We start from the raw sequence: 16,101 nt of genomic DNA, 5'->3' as shown, positions 1-16,101 counted from the left end.
GTCAAGTGAACACAATTTTTGTGTGTGGTCAGTTGAAACAGGTAACAATGAACAAAATGGATTCCATGATAATACAAACTGAAGACAAGCAGGTGTTATCTTATGCATATTTAAATTTCAGAGTCACATGTAACTGCCGTTCAAAAAAACAAATCAAGCAACTCTAAATAAAAGAGAAATACAGGAGACCATCATTAAGCTAATGATTTACGAAGATAATGACCTCCGACATAGGTCTAGTTATCATATCCCGTATATATTTTTAATTAAAGGGATACTCAAAGTACAACTCACTGAGTGGAGACAAGAATATGTACAACAACAACAACAACAACAAAACCGCTGTGGTGCATATTGTTGTCCATAATTAGAAGAACTATTAATAGCATGTACGGAATGTATGTAGGCACCATTACTGTTTTTAGTTGCTCTCGTATTTTTATTTTTATTTATTTATTTTTTTTTTTTGGGGGGGGGTGGTTTACGAGTACTGGTTATTCCGATGTAAATTCAGCGGTTCTGGCGACCTCGTTTTAACGGGGTTTCCCTGTACTAACAACAGCCACCAACTACAAGGCTTTCTCCTTACCAAAAATACCACATCCACTTGATGATCTTGACGATCTTCTAAAATGTGTCATTGCATTTTTTTCCTTTGTGCATTTCACATGATTTTTAAGTAATGGCAAACTATTCTTACTTCAAGTTTTATTTGGAAATTTTTATTATGAAATTCAAGCTTTTGTATCAAAACAGTTTAGCAATACTTTCACTATTTCTGACCCAATTTCTGTCCTATACAACTTCATAATGATCATGTATTTTCCTTTTCATTCTGTTTCTGAAGCATCCAATAAGACAACCCTGTGCTAACCGTTTAAAGACAGTGAATAGTAGTAAAACCCGGTAGAAATACAGACCACAGAAAATCTCCGAAGCAGTGTAATATGTGAACTGCTTTTCCCTTCGTTAAGCTCGCCATGTCAGAGGACGACATTGCCGCTGTTCCGATCGCGACCGGTGCAAGGTTACCCTCCAGATTCACTGCGCACAGCTGTGATGTTTCAACTTGTCGCAGGCCCTTTGGTGGATCAACAACTCCAGGCACCATCAGAGCTAAAGAAATAGTGACGCAGTTTATATTTGTCACATATGGCCTATTCACTTTGTTCTAGAAGTTGGAGATTTTTACGGAAAAGTCATGAAAATATGAGCACAACATTGGTGCTTCTAATTAAAAAAAAAAATGAATCGCAGTGAATATTGTTATCTAATTTCTTAATTGACTCACATTACACTGTACTTCTTCTATTGCAAAATGTATTTTATGGTCACGTTTGTGCTGTCAAATTTGTTTGCCCAATACTTATTCCATGATTTCAGAACTTGCATAGGGTAGGCCTATCATAGCTTCTTTCACGAGGCTCTAATTTGGGTAAGTCACAAAAACATCAAATGTTTTTGTTGCGTTTTCCCAGCAGTCCTACGTACATGTTCATGCGAAAAGCTGGTCTTTTAAAACACTGGCATGACTGGTAAGCCCTGTTATGAATAGAGCGAATATTCAAATGACAATGCAGAAAAACCTAAAAATATGCAAAAACACAATACTGCGTGTTTCGTGCCAAAATATTCCTACTGCCGTAAGCTTGGAGGTTTCCATGGTGATGAAGTATTAGGAATGAAATGTAAATACACAGCTCTGGGATCAATGCCAAGCTACACCAACTATACAGCATGAGAAGACTGTGCATCAATTACCTGCTCCTTCTCTCAGTTTCTCTAAGACAGGTGCCTCTGTAGTGAAGCAGGGTAAGAGATTAGGACACTTCCACAGTGTGTAGACTAAAAACAATGGGAATAAGAAAGAAACAAATCGTTATGAAATTTCAATTTCGTCGAGTTTCCAGGTAAACAGAAATGAAGTAAGAAACTTGTCATTTACAAACGTCTGCATTAAAAGGAAAAAAATACGAAGGGAAGAAAACTATTAAACATTTTGGGTTTTTTTCTGCAGTCTCAAAACATTTCACGAGAGACTTACGTCTTTCATTTCCTTTTGCATGATACTGCAAATTCAAATGAGACAGAGAACTTTACCTGTTGGGTATAGATTTCCCTCGTTCTCAAAGAATGCTGGGATACCGTCCACAAAGTATACCTCCACGTCGTTGTTCCTGCTAGTCTGGATATCCTTGGAATATATTGCTGCTTTCTTCGGGAGTATAAGGTCTACCTGCTCGGGTGTGATCTGCTTCGCAAATCGATCAAGGACAGAGCTCTTCAGCTTCCGTCTGCGTGAAGCACAAAAAGGATTACATCAAATTGCGGTGACACATTTCATATTTTCATGTTTTCAATTTATGTGTTTTATATTTTCATATAAAAAACGAAATGTATGATTTTTAGTAATACTGTTGACACTTTGAGTACAGCTATAGTTTTGAATGATTTTCATTTAGAACGAGTTGCACATTTTAAATTCCTTGGAATTATTGTTGACGACAAACTTTCCTGGAAGTTACATATTGATTATATATCCAACACAATCTCACGTAATATAGGTGTTATAAATAGAATGAAATTGTATATTCCACAAAAATCATTACTTATGTTATATTCGTCATTGATATTGCCTTATCTTAATTATGGTGTGTTAGTTTGGGGCAACACTCACCAGAACCTACTGGATAGAGTGTTCCTTCTTCAAAAGAAAGCTCTTCGTGTCATCAGTTATCCTTTCATACCCTCCCACTCAAATATATTTTATTTGCCGCTAATAAGCTGCTAAAAATTAAAGATTTGTATTTATTTAATTTGGGGCAATTTATGTATACGTACAGCAACAACTCACTCCCCTCCTTATTCGATTCTATGTTTCAAAGAAATCAATCATTCCATAAGTATCCCACTCGACGTTCCAATGAATTTCACTTACCTCTTTTACGAACAATTCTTGCTAAGAACACATTTATCTATTCTGGCCCAACTTATTGGAATTTTTTGAACAATGACATAAAAATTGCACCCTCTATATTTTCATTTAAGAGGAGATTAAAGTCTTTCTTATTGCAATGTTATGTTCCTACAGAATTGAATCAGCCTGTTGGCTCATTTTAATTTCTTTTCGAAGAATTTTGATTACCAATGATATACTATCACATATTTTCTCGTCCCTGTTGTCCTGAGACACTTACAGAGTAGATTCGATTTTACTTGTATTACTTCCGCATCTATTTCTCTCTATTTTTTCATATTTCCGTATCCTTTCCACGCATCACATTATTTTTTCGATATAGTTCTGTCGAGGATCGCTGGATCTGTTTTGCCTTTCTGTCCGTTGTATTGTCTTCCTATTATGACAGTCTTGTCTCGTTCTGTCTTGTATTTAAGTCCCCCTTTATAAGCTTTATCGTCCCAGTCTTGTTTAATGTCCATTCGCCTGTGTATGTGTGTCTGTCTGTTACTCTGTCTTCTTACTGGGCTTCCAGACTTTTTTATCTGCCTTTATTCCTAATTTTTCCCCTTTTTGCATCAGTTCATTTTCTATGACATTCTGTACCTGAGGGGCCCACATTCTACAAGCAATGCCTTTTTAGTGGGTCCCTCCATTTTTCGATATTTTGTGTAATGTTATATCGTCTATATCACTTCAGTCAATTTTCATTACAACATTATTTGTTACCCCAAGGTTCCACAATTATGTTTTCTCAATTTACTCTGTTTTGATTATATGTAACCTTATTCTCTGTTACCAAAGAAAGTGAAATGTTTATGTTTTTTTTCGAAAAATGAAATAAAGTTCGAACTGAATTGAATTGAATATTGTGGTATCTGTAATTTTGATGTTCTGGACCTCATAGAGGATTGATCAGCAATGTCACGTTGGCATCGCTGAATATGGGCAATCCAGCCGTTGTCTTTCATACGGAAAATAAAATCAATCAGTCAATCAATTAATCAATCAATCAATCAATCAATCAAATAATCAATCAAAACACATGGGTGAAACAAAACTCTGCAATCTTAACGTGGGTTACGGTATGCCCAGTGGCGTAGACAGGTCCTCAGACCTCGGGGTATGATTTGCAGCCCAACGAGGCGATCACAATATTTTTTTTCTTGGATAATTCTTTATTCGAATTTCGTTCAATTTCATATTACCCCAGTAACAAAACAAAACATCATACAAAGACAAACTGCATTATAAATAAACATTGTACAAAATAACGTCAATCTTACACTATATAAGGACACGTTGCAGTAACACCAACATTGTGCAAACTAATGTCAAACTTACATTGTAACTCTTTTAACCAAGAAAATGAAATTCGCTTTTTATTTTTGTTTTTTTTAACAAATATTCTCCCAAAAAGCCCGCAAAACGGGGACATAATAGATAACTCGCTTAAAACACAAAACGGGCATATTTCACTGCTTCTCGAAAGAAAATAAAGAGAAAAAACGAGGCCATTTGCGAGAAAACATACACACATACACACACACATCCCCACACAACGCAAACATGCACCCCCATCCCCTCCCCCTGTGCCTTCAACCCTCAGGTTTCAGGTTTTATTCAAACTTGAATAACTCTGCCGTGTAAATTGTCATTTTGTAGGGAGAAATAAAGTATACAGGTAGAAAAAATGCATGAGCAGATACATGGCTAAACAGAAGATGGATACAGATAGGTACGTAGACACTGCAGACAAAAAAGATGATAATATATAGATAGCTATTATGAAAGAAAAAAACAAAGAAAGAAAGAAAGAAAAGAAATGAAGAGAGAGAGTAAAAGAGAGAAAGGAAGGAAGGAAGAAAAGAGAGAAAGAAAGAAAGACAGAAAGAAAGAAAAGAAACACTCAGTTTTCATACAAGATTTTGCATCAGTAATTACAATGTGTCAGAGGTATGGGGGGGGGGGAATCAAAGTACATGCCATGATATGGCATGTATTTTATATCATAAGCATTAGATTATCATCACACACAATTTATTCAAGTACTTACACTAAAAGCGCAGCATGTCGGACTAGACGGACGCAGCTAATGTGAGCTCTCGGAATTTTCTCCTAACTACATTTTTCGCTACCATTTCATGAGGTGCTGTATCAACGAACTGCATTATAATTAACCTGCAAATATCATCATTCAGAAACGGACCAGTTATCAACATAAAACGGGTAAATCTGTAGGACGAAATGCCCCCTTGAGTGACACTTCAGACGACACAATCAGTGACAGCGAAGCCGCCCCATACCCGGAACTCGACCATGCGTCTTCAGTCTCGGACACGCCCGCGGCGCCATCTAATAGCGACCTGGCTGTAATGATAACCAGTATGAAAACGGCTACTGAAGCAAACAACGCGCAGCTCAATTCGAAGCTGGACACTCTTCTATCTGACGTTTACGCTCTGAAATCCGAAAAGTCTGGTATCAAAAGAACTGTTAACGAGTTGGAAAACTTTGCTACTGATGCCTCAAATCGGATTGGAGATATTGAAAGCAACCGAATCCCTGACGTGATAAAAAAAAAAAAAACTGAAGAAAGTTAAAGACGAACTGGATGAGAATCTCACACTTTTTGGAATTCACGAACGTAAACTGAATCTCCTAATCTACGGGAAACCCAATTCCACACGGGAGGATGTCTACGGTGAGTGCTTCTCTACTTTTGCTACGCTACTAAAAATTCCGGTGGAAGAAGCTATGCGCACCATACCCCTCATCAATGCCCACAGGCTTCCCAAGAGGGCCCCTGCTGGGAACACTGGAGCTGACAACAAGTCCGACCCGATTGTTGTTCGTTTTGGCCGTATGCAGGATCGCGACAGGATTCTACGCGCCTTCAAACAACGTCCACGCCAAGCAGCTTCCACTTCGCATGCCACGGACCCCAACCATCACTATCCGTACTGACCTCCCGCCAGCCATGAAGCGGGAACGTGGCAGGCTTGCTACCATTGCCTACAACCTTAGGAAAGGACGCAGCAACTTGTCAACCAGGATAATAGTTAGCAGGGGCGGATCCAGGAATTCCGTAAAGAGGGGGCGTGTTTACAAAAATAAAGGGGGGGGCGCACGCACCCCTCCCCCATTTTTTTTTTCTTTTTATTTCTTTTGTTTCAACAAAAAAATAAAGGGGGGGGGGCGTGCGCCGGTTGCTGTCCTCCCTGGATCCGCCCCTGGTTAGTGGCACGCGAGTTATTTTGCAGACCAGAAATATCAGTACCTCCAACGGCCCACCGTCGGCGTGGAACGCCTGGCAGGAAACACCACAGTAGACTGCTTTACAAGTAAAAAATTGAATAGGTAAAGCACTGATCATTACTACTTTCGAATAGGCCTACATGCTGATTTGAGCTGATTTGCGTCCCTGTATAATCCAGATAAAGTGTTTGTTATCTCTTTCTTTTTCTGGTTTTGTGTACTGACAACATACAGAATTGAAGTAACACTTAATAGTTAATTTTCATTAATAAGAAATCATTATAATGGCAGGTGCAATTTTATGACTTGGTGTTATCAGATTCACTGTATACTGCATTGCCATTTTCTATGTGGTATCAAATCCCAAACCACTATACATGCAGTTATACCTGTGTGAGAGAGTGTGTCAACCATATTCATCCTTACAAAATATTTATTTTTAGCACCGTTACCAACGGTACTGACTACTGCAAAGTAATGTTGACATTAGTTTTGAAAAATATTAACACTAAAATTTTATACAGTTTTCATTTTTCCCTTTTTGTTCTAGTACAGTATAATACGAGACAAATTTATCTCACACCTACTATTAAAGTGGTAGGTGTAATTTTAAAACTTGGCGTTATCAGATTCACTGTACTGCATTGTCACTTTCTATGTGGTATGAAATCCCACAACCGCTTACATCCAATTACATTTATGACGTGTATGAGTGTGCCAACTCCATCCTTACAATATATCTACTTTTTTTAGTACCGTTGACAACGTTATTCTTCAGTAATGTTGATAGCTTTGAAATAATGTATATAGTATTCATTTTCCGGTTTTGTTCTAACATAGTATCCTTACAAAAGAGTCAATTTCCTTATGTAGAATCTTCACCCATTAAATCTCTGATACTTGTGCATCATCTACGGGACAGCAAGGTGTACGGAGGCTATACCACTGTTTCCTTTCTCTCTCTCTCTACTTAATTTGGTTGTATACGAATTTGCATGTATATATTGAGCCTTAATAGACCCCCGATATTTACCTAGGACATATCAAAAGGGGTAACAAAGTGAACGAATATCGATGCCTTTTCCAATATTTTTTTCTGATTTGTACGGTTTTACATAGAATACATAGACTTAATCTATTTTGTTTGTTACAATATTACGTATGCGCTTTGAATGCATATGTAAGAATAGGTTTAGGTTTTATCGATCAGGTGTAGAATCACGTATTTGTTACCCCAGCGAATAGTTTCGCAATTCTGCAGCCCTTTGAATCATTGTTCTTGTTGACTTTCTTTTTTACACACGGCGTGCTATTTAACGCTTGTTGTCGTCAACTCGCGTTGAAAACAACAATGACACCTGTGTTCTGTGTTTGGGGGTGATTCTCAGAAGGACAATGACACCATTTTGAGCCCGTTTTTTTTTCCACTGTTCTCCGCTGGCAGCCTTAATCACAGTTATACAGAGTGTGACATTCTTTCTAGTTATTAGCTATCGACGACCAGACCTCGCCTTTCTTCTTCTTCTTCTTCTTCTTCCTCTTCTTTTTCCCTTTATCGTTTTCTGGGGTGACGGGTCATTGGCATCAAACTTATCATGGTCCTCTTAATCTGACTTGCATATAGTCATGATATCCCTCATTATTTTGTCACCTTGTCACCACGTTTGTTACCATGTTAATCACTGAATGGTGATCTGAAATCGAGTTATTTTTCTACGTAATAATTCTATCTGAAGCAATTGTGGTAATTTTTTACTTTGTTTATCACTGAATGGTAATCTTAAATCGAATTATCTTCTTACGGATATGCAATACTCGAGCTACACATTTTTTTTTTATGTAATAAAATTGAATTTAAAATCTATAGTACGTTGTTTTGTTTCATATAAAACGCAGTTGATCTGTTAATAAAAAGTAGTATTTTATTAGGATAAAAACATGACACATTAAGTTTTTCTGATGCTTTTTTTTCCTCTCTTCCGTAGCTCAGTAGTCATTGTTTTTCTCCTCTGTATAATGAAATACGAGTTGAATTTCGATTCATTTCTAATCTATATAATGTGCACCAATAGTTTTACTTGAATATATGAATTAATAAGGAACAAAGCTGTAAAATTATAAATATGAGGCATTTTTCTCTTATGTTTCTTTTTTATTAGACTTATTATGAATATAGACCCACAAAAAGCGTATGCAAGTACTTGTCTATTTTTGTGTGGGTGTGAAGACAACAGGTCTGTATCAGTGTGTGTCAGACAATCCATGTGTACGGTTTACTCAACAAGAGAGGAATTATTGCGATAAGCTTTAGTTCAGTAAATCTAGGTCTTGTTCTTTTGCCGTTTCACGGCTTTTCTCTTTCCTTTTTTCCCAAGCTGCATGTTATTTCGGCAATGTCTATTACTATACAATACATCTCAAGTAAACAATCACATTTGTGTTCACATTGTGTGATGAATGTAAATTGAAATAATTTGACCCCTTTGTTATTGCTCGTCATAGTAAACCGATGAACAAATGCTAACGTAATGACCAAGAGGTAGCAGCATCCCTCTATTCTTCTTCTTTTAAATTTCTTGGTGTTTGTGTTGATAATAAGCTTTAAATCATGGAGGAATCATATTAATAACATATGAAGAGTTTGTTCGCAAAAACCGATAAGTCCATATTTGCCATATGGAGATATTTGCGATTAAAGGTCAAGAAAAATAAAGAGAATAATAAGAAAATTTTTGCTTCTTTTGGCCATAACTTCAAAAATGTACCTTTATATGTAGTGACCAATATATCATTTAAAAGGTTTTATTTTGTACTTTATGACAGAGACCATACTTCAAAATCCTCAAAAATGGACTTATCGGTTTTTGCAAACAAACTCTTCATATGCAAAATTATCTCACGCAATATTGGCGTTATGAACAGATTAAAGGCAGCCGATCGCCATCCCTAATGGTACGTAAACTCCGAACGACCGAAGTTTGTGCATGCAATTAATTGCGCAATGCCAGACTCTCGGTGCTACAACTGTATATCCATAAACGTGTGGGACGATGCTGCCACTGAGACACGTGTGTGTGTGTGCATGTGTGTTTACAGTTGACAGTGATTTGTCTTGGAAATCCCACGTCAGTTATTTCAGTAATATTCTTTCCAAAAATACGGGTGTTCTTAATAAACTGAAGAATGTTTTTCCAAGTCAAATCCTGCTTAATCTTTATTCTACATTGATTACTCCGTACCTTAATTATGGTATTCTTGTTTGGGGGAATGCACCTAGAAATCTTCTTGACATACTGTTCTGTGTTCAAAAACGCGCCATCAGAAATATCAACCATGTTGGATATTTGTCCCACACGAATGATTTATTTTTCAAAAATAAGATACTGAAAACATCAGATTTATTTAATTACAACGTCGGCATATTTATGTATAAATTTTCTGCCAAGGAGTTACCGGATGTTTTCACTCGCATGTTCAGGAAAAACTATTTGATTCATAATTATCCTACCCGCCAAAGTGACGCATTTCATCTTCCACGTACTCGAACAATTTTCGCTAAAAAAACGATAATGTATACGGGCCCTAGATATTGGAATGACCTCTCCCCCGAAATAACAAGCTGCTTGCCTTTATATTCCTTTAAACGCAAATTAAAAGAGTCTTTATTGAGTGCATATCTTGCAGAAACGGAATAATTGTAATGTCTTATGTAATATTGTGGTATGTTATTGTCCGATCAAACATTCTTGTCAACACGCTGCAGATTCCATTTTAAGGTCTTGCTGTCAGGTCTCCGAATTCATCATTATCAATTCCACATTCTACTTCGCTTCCCTCTCCTCCTCTTTCCCTCTTTCTCTCTCTAGCTTTCTATACAGAGCTTGACGGCGGACACCAAATGGCTTGATAGCTGTACATGTTACTTCTTGTGTCTTACTGATAATATCCTGGCGATAGCATTAATGCAACAACAGTTTATAGTGTACATTATGTATATACCTAAGTAGGCTTTATGATTATGCAAATCATGTTGTCCTCCTGAAACCAGTGATATCTCGGTCACAGTAATAGTTCAAATTTTAGTTTTGTTTTTGTTTTTTTTTCTTATTTGGCACTCTTACATCATCTGGTCTTATCTACTATCCGTTCTCCGTTTCTTTTTCACAAACACTGATTACTCGGGGCTTACAGCCAAACAAGCTTGCTTTCATGTAGGTCCCGCCATACTTTTCTTTGATCAACCCCATCTCGATTTCGAATTTGACCAGTTATTACATATAATTACTGTGTTATCACCATGTATATTGTTGTGTTTTGCACATTGTTTACAAGGTGAAAGAACTTGTTTGATTTCTGTTATAATGTCCACAAATGAGAAGTATGGAAATAAAATGAATTGAATTGAATTGAATTGAAAATTGAAATTGGATTCTTGCTTAGGGTAATACATATCAGATATTACTTGATAAACTTTTTTTTTTTATTCCAAAAGAAAGCGCTCAGAATTGCTTTTAATCTACATACCCGAGAACATACAGATGCTTTGTTTTTTTACCATAAAATACTAAAAATAAAAGATTTGTATGTGTTCCCACTTGGCCCGTTTATGTTTAATTATAACAGTAATTTTTTACCTAGAATATTTCACGACTCATTTCATCGAAACAGTCATGTACATAACTATCCCACGCGACGATCCGATGAATTTCATCTTCCATTAATGAGAACCGCACATGCCCAAAGTACATTTCTTTATACCGGACCCAAACTTTGGAATAATTTAAATAGTTTAAAAGATTCCCCCAAACTCGTCACATTTAAATACAAATTCAGAAAACACCTACTCTCTACTTATAATTCTACATAATTCAAATTGTTTTAATTCATGCTTAAGCTTTCACCTGTCCTGATGTCGCAGCACTTGGCGTGTTCTGTATGCAGACCTCTCTTCTTTCTTCTCTCCTCTTCCTTTCCTGTCTTTTGTTCTTCGTAGACTTGTATTGTTACCGTCTTCTCTTCTCTCGGTACTGTCTCGCGTCTTATATGTGTGTTCGTAATGTGTGTACTAGTGTGTTGTCCTTGCCATATTTTCCCGGTACACGTGGTTCAGTGAACAGTGTCCGGGCATTAGCATTAATATTCTATTCTTATTTTTTTCCCCGACCATGCGTACCTCAATATAACTACATGTATATCTTTGTAAATGACTTAAATGATTTATATCAAATATAACAGTTATAAAAACCCTCGAATAATATATTATTTACTCATTATTTATCTAGCGATCCACGTCCCACAAGCTTTGCTTTTTAGTGGGTCACTATTTTCCATAATCGAATCTATTTTCCGCACGGTCACAAAGTATATATTGTTCCTCCTATAGATTGTGTGTGTGTATATATATATATATATATATATATATATATATATATGTTGTTATTCAGATTCAGATTCAGATTCAGATCGTTTTATTGTCATGCACTACGGCATTGGTATAAATGGTGTAATAAAATTGGTGTTAGACCAAAAATAGACCAAATGGCTATTATTAGACGAATTGACTGTAGGCCAAATAGTAATTAAACCAAATAACAATTAGACCAAACAGTAATTGGACGAAATGATGACTAGACCAAATGGTTATTAGACCAACTGAAATTAAACAGTCTATTAGACCAACTGGCTGTAGACCAAGTGGTAATAGAGTGTAAACCAATCCGGACGATAGCCTCTTTGAAATGGTTGTTTGAAGGTTAAATATAAATTCAAAACTCGTCTTTTAATATTACATGAGAAAAAGTACCAACGCACCCTTTTGGCAAAACCGGGGGGGGGGGGCTTTGGACGAAGGGTGGGGTTCCAGTCAACGCGACGCGACCCAATGCCCCCAACGCACCCTTTCGGCAAAACCGGGGGGGGGGGGGGGGGGGGCTTTGGACGAAGGGCGGTGTTCCCATTAACGCGACGCGCCACCACCCAACCCACTCTTTCGGCACAAGCCGTAGCTCCTCGGCTCTACATACCCCTACACATATATCCACACCCACAGCGTCAGTGTGCGGCTGCGCACCCAAAACACTGACACATATCCACCCACTGCAAAAGCATACCACATACACATACCCAAACAGACGACATAGACACACACTTACACACCCTATCAAAGTTCCTGTTTCCATGTACCGAAACATGTGCGCACATGTCTGCATCAATTGGAAGAAAATGCACAGTACACGTGCATGTGCAGGGATGTTATTCAAACAATACATGTCTATACATTGATAAATGAAATAAAGAAAATACACGTACAGTTTACATAACATGTACAGTATGTTCAAATCCATAACTATCGCCAAAATCTCACATGAATCTTTTGCAAATGTTTGAACAATATTATTTCATGTCATGTATACTTTGTACTGTGTTTTGATTTTCGTTGACTGGAAATACACTGTGATTGAATTGAAAGCGTGTCGATTCCTCACCATGAAACAAACAAATTCTTATTCCTGTTTTGAAGGGGAAAAACTTTGCTATTTATTTCGGTGAATATACATGTACAATACATTGAAATAAGGTTCGTGATGAATTAAAAAAAAAAAATCACATTGCAAATACCCGAATTCAACTAGGTGAACAGGCTAATGGTAAAAGAAGGAGCTTATTATTATTATTTTTTTTTTTGGTGTGTTGTTGCAACTATAATGAACATTAACACAAATCATTAGTAGTCAGGTAATGGAGTTGAGAAACTAAATCAATAAAGATGAAACGATTAAATCACTTCATTCTGTTATAACACAGGGGAACATATTTGGTTCTAAGGACAAAAAAAGATGAAAAAAAAGTACATGAATTACATTTAGTGATATTGCTGTGAAAGGTGAATGTACCACACTTTGTCACTGCAAATTAAAAACTCTTTAACAGCTACAAGCTATAATAAATTGAATGAAAATAATGTGATAAATTCACTTCCTCTTGCTGTTACAGAAGAAAACACCTTTGTCCATGGAGAATCCCCCCCCCCCCCCACGAGATTTCAAAAAACTTTTTTTCTGTTTTAGTAATCACACAGAAATTTGGCTGCAGTCACTGTTCTTTTGGTGATAACATTTGACCTCTTTTTTGAAATCATCAACCCCCCCCAAAAAAAAAAAAATCGACTGCCGCAACCCCCCCCCCCCCAAAAAAAAAAAAAAAAAAGCGGTGATGCAAAGGCCTGAAATCATTTGGTCTTCTCATTTCTATTCAATACACAAATTGAATCATGAAGTCAAACGATTAGGATTTATTGATATGAGATGCTTGACGTAAGAAGTCTACAATATTATGTCATCAGTCAAGAACATGAGATTTCCTACTATTTTGTCAAACCAAGCGAAAAATATGTTCCTGTAAGTTACTCGTCTGAAAAAGTACATTGATCCCACTCCATATTTGGCAGCTGCCCATCTTCGTTTCACAGCAATAAAAAGACAAAGACTAAAAGGGAGGTGAATACCTCATTTCTTCAATTTCTTGCCATACAAATTAGTAAAATTCCAGAAATCACTTATTTTCGCCTTTCCGTTCCTTTCTTCAAACGTAGACCATTGTCTTAATGTGGTCTCTTGCTTTTAATAAAAAAAAAAATGAAGACGCTTGTGTACTTTTCTAGTTACTGCATGGCTGTTAGTCCATAAGGTGAGATAAGCCTGAAGCATCTTGGACTCTTCATGCAGATTTCAACAAAGAGTACAGAATGAAGTCCCGGATGAAGTCCGAGCCGCTGGCAGAACGTTGAAATGACGACCATGGGATGTTAGGCTCACATGCAATTTTCTGTGTTCCACAAGGACCTTTGATTAAAAACAAATTAAAGAAGATATTGTATTTTCAATAAAACCTGAACTTGATGTCATGATTGTAATGGTATTGTAATTGTGATAATGACAAAAATAAGAATGATAGTAATAAAGATAGGACAATCTAGGATAAGTGTAATCTTTTTTTTTTCGTTGCTTAAGCAGTGGAACAAAATGAAAGTAACTAGTTTTTTACCATTTTTTTTTACCTCATTCTTAATCTAATAGTGTGAGTTGGGGCTGAATAAATGGAATAAAACATATGTACTAATTCACTCTGACAGGGATATTTTTAGTACAATCGCTTGCGTAAGGACCAGGACTCCACATTTATTTGAAGAAATAACAGACATCAAGGCTTTGAGATTTGGACGTTTGAAAATGAAATATATCATTTTTTTGCTAGTTGGACTGTGCAAGATTGGGACACATCCTTTTCTTGCAGCAAACTGGCTGGTATATTGCTTATGATATCATCTAAGTATATAAGTAATCTAAGTAAATATCGGGACCATGCAATGTAAAATTATTTTAGGTAGCATAAAACAAACAGCTGCTAAAGTCTTTGTTTCTTAAAATTCTAGTTCCCTGTTTACAAAATAAAATGGTTTGTACTATTTTTTTTTAAATCGAGTATAAATCGCTAGGATCCGAAACAGACTTGCAAAACTTTAAAAAGCATTCTTAGACTAACGTTGATCTATACTATATTCATTTAAAAAGGCATATTTCTTCATTTTGTTTGAAATACAGCTTACAGAAGGGAATTCAACCACAGTTTAAAATTGATATAAGTTCTAACTTAAACTGAAATCGCAATTCATGACATAAGCCAATTAGAAAATAGATGCCACTCAGTTATTGCAAATTCATCCAAACATTAAAGGTAGAGTTAAGATCTAGAACAACAAGTCTTCGTCATAATTATTTTATTCTTGATGTAGATGATTAGATCCAAAATCCAAACGATAGAGAAGCCGGGTCAATGGCTGTGATTTTTTTTTTTTTTTTTAACCTGGACCTAGATCTGTTATAGCCGAGCTGATTAATGTAAGTCAAATTAAATTTATCTAAATAAATAGATTTAATATCAAATAAATCTAAATTTGAATGAATGTGATATGGCAAGAGCCCTTAATTCCTGGCGGGCCCTAGACAATCCCGAACAAAATTGAATCACAATTTGGCCGAAAAAACCAAAAAAAAAACCAAAAAAAAAAACATGCACCAGTATGATGTTGTATTCAAAAAAAAAAGAAGATAAACTATTAGAGGGAAGCTATTTTAATCAAATGCAGTTTAAAATCTAACAAAATAATCGCAATTTTTACAATTTTACCGGCATTTGTGCAACTCACTTCGTTTTCAACGAGAATCAATGTTGTTTGCAACTTTCCCATAGACAACACACGCGCGCGTGTGACTGTGTTGAATAAAAAAAGAGTAATCGAATGTTTGAATTCGCCTTTATATTTTCTGAAATACTTAATTTTAGCAAGATAAGTCCTGATGTATCAAAGAGAAGCATTTTCTTGATAAATTCATCATATTTTCGGAGATTACAAGTGTTCTATTCTGTTTCTTAAGTTTCCGGCAATAAACGGCCCCCATCATGACATCGCGAAATCCACAACATGATGACAAGTACATGGGACCGTGAAAAACAAAACTGGTGGTTTGATCATAAATTGCCAAAATTCTGCTGTTTCCGAAATATATGATAAGTGGTTCATCTTACCATCGTATCTCCTGAGGCAGACGCACTGTTTCCAGGCTGTCCCGTCTTCAGTAATATTCTTCAGGTTTTAAGCGAGAAAGCTTCGTTAATATAGTACACTTTGTTCCCATTTTACCCTTTAAAATGTGTGTTAATGAATGGCATGGACTAACGACGAAGTTGCCCCTTTGACTGTGGGTTTTGTTGGCGAACGTAGTGCGTATAATACTCGCGCGTTCAAAAGGGCAATATGCGCTTTGCCCTTTTTACACGCTTGTGCTTCGTCCAAAATTGGGCAGTATATAAAAAGGGGAAAACGAGAA

The 16,101-nt window shown here is 36.4% G+C and overlaps 1 pseudogene; it reads right to left on the bottom strand.

Moving 5' to 3' along the window:
- The window catches only part of LOC140245738 (eukaryotic translation initiation factor 2D-like), a 335,728-nt pseudogene that overhangs the window by 309,525 nt on the left and 10,102 nt on the right, over window positions 1-16,101 (bottom strand).

The sequence above is a fragment of the Diadema setosum genome, unplaced genomic scaffold (genome assembly GCF_964275005.1).
Source record: "Diadema setosum unplaced genomic scaffold, eeDiaSeto1 scaffold_26, whole genome shotgun sequence".
Classification (NCBI taxonomy): domain Eukaryota; kingdom Metazoa; phylum Echinodermata; class Echinoidea; order Diadematoida; family Diadematidae; genus Diadema; species Diadema setosum.
Note: the sequence above shows the minus strand (reverse complement) of the source record. Positions and strands in the feature narration are given on the sequence as shown.